Below are 6,428 nucleotides of genomic sequence, written 5' to 3'. Positions count from 1 at the left end.
TGAGGAGAGAAAGGCTCTCATGGATCCAGGAGGCACAGAGGAACCCACTCAAGAGGGACCCAAGGAGGTCCACTCCAAGACACATCATCATTAAAATGGCAAATGTCAAAGACAAAGAGAGAATCCTCAAGGCAGCAAGGGAGAAGGAGAAAGTAACATACAAGGGGGCCCCGATAGCCTAGGAGCTGACTTCTCAACAGAAACACTACAAGCCAGAAGGGAATGGCAACAAATATTCCAAGCCATGAAAAGCAAGGGCCTACAGCCAAGGCTTCTCTACCCAGCTAGGCTCTCCATTAAAATAGAAGGAGAAATACGGAGTTTCCCAGACAAAAGAAAGCTAAAAGAATACATCTCTACCAAACCAGCCCTCCAAGATATGCTAAGGGGACTGGTTTAAGCAGATGAAGGAAAAGAATGAGACAGAGAGGAACACAAGTACAAAGAGAAAAGATGAGTAAGTTTCTATCAGTAATATCTCTCAATGTGAATGGACTCAATGCCCCAATCAAAAGACACAGGGTAGCTGAGTGGATAAGAAAACATGACCCACACATATGCTGCCTACAAGAGACCCACCTCAGAGCAAAAGACCTACACAGATGAAAGTAAAGGGATGGAAAATAATATTCCAAGCAAATGGACATGAGAAAAAGGCTGGCGTTGCCATACTTGTATCAGACAAAGTCGATTTCAAAGCAAAGGCCATAAAGAGAGACCCAGAGGGGCATTTTATCATACTGAAAGGAAGAATCTATCAAGAAGACATCAACATTGTAAACTTATATGCTCCCAATATAGGAGCCCCCAAGTTTATAAGGAAATTGTTGGATGACTTCAAAAAAGATATAGACAGCAACACACTGATAGTAGTGGATTTCAACACCCCACTGTCAAAAATGGACAGATCTTCCAAACAAAACATTAATAAACATATCGTGGCGCTGAATGACACACTGAATCAAAGAGACTTAACTGACATATATAGAACCTTACATCCCAAAGAAGAAAAAAACACATTCTTTTCAAATGCTCATGGCAGTTTTTCAAAGATAGACCACATGCTAGGACACAAAGCAAGCCTCAGTAAATTCAGGAAAATTGAAATAATACCAAACTTTTTCTCAGACCACAAGGCCTTGAAACTCGAAATCAACCTCAAAGAGAAACTTCAAAAACTTGCAAACTCATGGAGACTGAACAGTACGCTATTTAACAATGAATGGGTCAATAATGAGATAAGAGAAGAAATCAAAAAATTTCTGGAAACAAATGAAAATGAACAGACAACTGTCCAAAACCTATGGGACACAGCAAAGGCGGTCCTGAGAGGGAAGTTCATAGCAATACAGGCTTACCTTAAAAAGATAGAAACGTTTCAAATAAAAGACCTAACACTACAACTTGAAGAACTGGAGAAACAACAACAAATAAATCCCAGAGCAAGTAGAAGGAAGGAAATAGTCAAGATTAGAGCAGAACTGAATGACATAGAGACAAAAAGAACAATTCAGAGGATCAACCAATCCAGAAGCTGGTTCTTTGAAAAGATTCAGAAAGTTGACAAACCTTTAAGCAGACTCATCAAGAAAAAAAGGGAGAGGACCCAAATTAATAATATCAGAAATGAAAGAGGAGAAATAACAACTGATACCACAGAAATACAAAGGATCATCAGAAACTATTATGAACAATTATATGCCAAGAAATTTGAAAATCTTGATGAAATGGACAAATTTTTAGAAAAGTATAATCTTCCAACACTGAAGGAGGAAGAAACAGAAAGCTTGAACAGACCGATAACAGTTGGGGAAATGGAAGCAGTCATCAAGAAACTCCCAGCACACAAAAGCCCAGGGCCAGACGGTTTCCCAGGAGAATTTTACAAAACATTTAAGGAAGAGCTAACCCCTGTCCTTCTCAGACTATTCCAAAAAATCCAAGAGGAGGGAAGACTGCCAGACTCCTTCTATGAGGCCAGCATCACCCTGATCCCAAAACCAGATAAAGACCCTACAAAGAAAGAAAACTACAGGCCAATTTCGCTGATGAACATAGATGCTAAAATCCTCCACAAAATATTGGCAAACCGCATCCAGCAATACATTCAAAAGATTATCCATCACGATCAAGTGGGATTCATCCCAGGGATGCAGGGATGGTTCAATATACGCAAATCAGTAAACGTGATACATCACATAAATCAAAGAAAAGACAAAAACCACATGATCATCTCAATAGATGCAGAAAAAGCATTTGACAAGGTACAGCACCCATTTATGATCAAAACACTCAGCAAAATGGGAATAAATGGGGCATTCCTCAACGTAATAAAGGCCATATATGCAAAACCTACAGCCAATATCATACTCAATGGGCAAAAACTGAAAGCTTTCCCACTAAGATCGGGAACACGACAAGGATGTCCGCTCTCACCGCTTCTTTTCAACATCGTATTGGAAGTCCTAGCCACAGCGGTCAGACAAGAGAAAGAGATAAAAGGCATCCAAATAGGAAAGGAGGAAGTAAAACTATCATTGTTTGCAGATGACATGATAGTGTACATAGAGAACCCTGTAGACTCTACCAAAAAACTCCTCAACCTAATAAGTGAATTTGGCAAAACAGCAGGATACAAAGTCAACATTCAGAAATCAAAGGCGTTTTTGTACACCAGCAATGCAATAGAAGAAGAAGAAATCAGGAAAAATATGCCATTCGATATAGCACGAAAAAAGATAAAGTACCTAGGGATAAATTTAACCAAAGACACAAAAGACCTGTATGCAGAAAACTATACAACATTGAAAAAAGAAATTAAGGAAGACACAAATAAATGGAAGCATATACCGTGCACATGGATTGGAAGAATTAATATCCTCAAAATGTCCATACTACCAAAAGCAATTTATAGATTCAACGCAATCCCTATTAAGATACCAATGACGTATTTCACAGAAATAGAACAGACATTTCAAAAATTTATATGGAACCATAAACGACCCCGAATAGCCACAGCAATTTTGAGAAAGAAACACAAAGTAGGAGGGATCACAATACCGGACATCAAACTCTACTACATAGCCACCATACTCAAAACAATCTGGTACTGGCACAAGAACAGACCCATAGACCAATGGAACAGAATAGAAAGCCCAGAAATAAGCCCAGGTCTCTATGGACATCTAATATTCGACAAAGGGGGCAGAAGCATAAAATGGGGCAATAACAGCCTCTTCAACAAATGGTGTTGGGAGAGCTGGACGGCTACATGCAAAAAATGGAAATTGGATCATCAGCTGACACCATACACAAAAATAAACTCAAGATGGATAAAAGACTTAAATATAAGTCGCAACACCATCAAAGTCCTCGAGGAGAACATTGGCAGGAAACTCTCAGATATCCCACGCAGCAATTTTTTCACTGATATGTCTCCTAAAGCAAAGGACATAAAGGAAAGAATAAACAAGTGGGACCTCATCAAAATAAGAAGCTTCTGCACGGCGAAAGAAAACATCAGCAAAATGAAAAGGGAGCCAACCGTTTGGGAAAATATATTTGCTAATGATACATCAGATAGAGGTTTGATCTCCAAGATATTCAAAGAACTCACTCAACTCTACTCCAAGAAGACAAACGATCCAATCAAAAAATGGGCAAAGGACCTGGGCAGATGCTTTTCTAAGGAGGAGATACAGAGGGCCCAGAGGCATTTGAAAGCATGCTCAGCATCACTAGCCATCAGAGAAATGCAGATCAAAACCACCATGAGGTACCACCTCACACCGGTCAGAATGGCCATCATAAACAGATCCACAAACAATAGGTGCTGGCGAGGCTGTGGAGAAAAGGGAACCCTAGGACACTGTTGGTGGGAATGCAGACTGGTGCAGCCACTATGGAAAGCAGTGTGGAATTTCCTGAGAAAGCTGAAAATGGAACTGCCTTTTGATCCAGTGATTCCCCTGCTGGGACTATACCCTGAGAACACCAAAACGCCAATACAAAAGAACCTATGCACCCCAATGTTCATAGCAGCACAATTTACAATAGCCAAGTGTTGGAAGCAACCTAAATGCCCATCAGCAGATGATTGGATCAAAAAATAATGGTACATATACACAATGGAATACTATGCAGCAGAAAGAAAAAAGAAGTACTAAACTTTGCGACAGCATGGATGGAACTGGAGAGCATCATGCTAAGCGAAATAAGCCAGGGGGCGAAAGACAAATACCATATGATCTCACCTATAAGCGGAACCTAACCAACAATGCAAAGAAGCAAGGAAAATATGACCAGCAACACTGAAAGGAAAAGAAATCAACAGAGACAAGAGGGAAGTGGGGGCAGGGAAAGGGAAGGGAAGGGGAAAGTCAAGGAACATATAGCAAGGACTCATGGACAAAACCAAAGGGGAAGAGCTGAGGGAGGGAAGGTGGGAGGGGGCAAGAGAAAGAGGTGGGGGGAAGGCAGAGACAAATGTATTTAAAAAGTAAATAAATTAATAAAAAAAATAAAAAAAAAGAAGATGTTTCTTTATTTCTTCCCTCCTTCCTTCCTCCTTCCCATCCTCTCTCCTTCCCTCCCTTACTTCCTTCCTGCCACAAATATTTATCAGGTGCCTGTTCTGTTCTAAGTACTTTTCTGGGTATTGAGAAAGGTCACGAAAGACAAAACATTCTTACTCTCAGGTGGTTTTTAGTCAACAAAGAGAAACCAATATTAATTAATTAACATAGAAAATAAGTAAATAATATATTATGGTAGAAGAAAATGTGTATATCAGAGAGAAAATAAAAGGTACAGAAATTAAATCAATGTCCTTAGTAAAGAGTTGGGATATAGAAAGAAAGTACCTCAACGTAATAAAGGCTATATATGACAAATACTCAGCTGATAGCATACTCAATGGTGGAAAACTGAAAGCTTTTCCTCTAAAATCAGGAAGAAGACAAGAATACCCACTCACACTGCTCTTATTAAACATAGTTCTAGAACTCCTAGACAGAGCAATCAGGCAAGAAAAAGAAATAAAAGGCATCCAAATTGGGAATGAAGAAGTAAACATGTCCTTCTTTGCAGACAACATGATTCTGTATGTAGAAAACCCTAAGGACTCCACAAAAAAAAAAAAAAAAAAAAAAAACTATTAGAAACAATAAACAAATATAGTAAGGTTGCAGGATACAAATTAATGAATAAAAATCCACTGCTTTACTACATGCGAACAATGAAACTTCATAAAAAGACATGAAAAACAATTTCTTTTGTAATTGCAACCAAAATAATAAAATACCTAGAAATAAACTTAACAAAGGATGTGAGGACATATATATACTGAAAATTATAAAGCATTATTAAAAGAGATTGAAAACGGCACATGAAATGGAAAGATATTCTGTGTTCATGGATTGGAATAATCAAAATCATGAAAATAGCCATATTATTCAAAACAATATATAGATTTAATGCAATCCTCCTCAAAATCCTAATTACATATTTTTAAAAAATAAAACAAGAATCATCAGAATTTTATGGAACTACAAAGACCCTGAATGGTCAAAGTAATCCTCAGAAAAAAAGAACAAAGTTGGAGGTGTCCCACTACATGATTTCAAATTATACTACAAACTACAGTAATTAAAACAGCATAGTATTGGCAGAAGAATAGATATACCAGTCAATGGAACAGAATTGAGAAGCCAGATATAAAACCATATATATATATGGGCAGATAATTTTTGACAAAAGAGCCAGAAACACACAATGGAAAAATGAAGTCTTTTCAATAAGAGGAAAAATTGGAAAGCCATATGCAAAAGAATTAAATTAGATTACAGTTTGTCCCCAAGTGCAAAAATTAATTCAAAAATGGACCAAAGACCTAAATAAAAGATCTGAGACAATAAGTTACATAGAAGAAAATGAACGTACTAAACTTATGGACTTTGGTCTTAAAGAACATTTTATAAATTTGACCCTACTGGCAAGGGAAGTAAAGGCAAAAATAAATGAATTGGATTATATCAAACTAAATAACTTCTGCATAGCAAAAGAAACTTCCAGCAAAACAAAAAGGCAATCAACTGAATGAGAGATGATATTTGTAAACAGCAGCTCCAACAAGGGGTTAATATCCAAAATTTATAAAGAACTCAGAGAACCCAACACCAAAAATCAAACAAACCAATTAAAAAATGGGCACAAGTCATAACTGCAATGATACCACCTCATACCTGTTAGAATGGCTATTATCACAAGACAGGTAATAACAAGTGTTGGAGAGGCTGTAGAGAAAAAGGAACCATCTTTCACTGCTAGTGGGAACATGAACTGGTTATATACCCTATGGAAGATGGTATGATGGTTCCGCAAAAAATTAAGAATAGAGTTACCCAGCAATCCCTCTTCTGGATATCTAC

This window comes from Pteronotus mesoamericanus, unplaced genomic scaffold (genome assembly GCF_021234165.1).
Source record: "Pteronotus mesoamericanus isolate MK-2021 breed Mesoamerican mustached bat unplaced genomic scaffold, CSHL_Meso_final contig_43, whole genome shotgun sequence".
Taxonomy (NCBI): domain Eukaryota; kingdom Metazoa; phylum Chordata; class Mammalia; order Chiroptera; family Mormoopidae; genus Pteronotus; species Pteronotus mesoamericanus.
Note: the sequence above shows the minus strand (reverse complement) of the source record.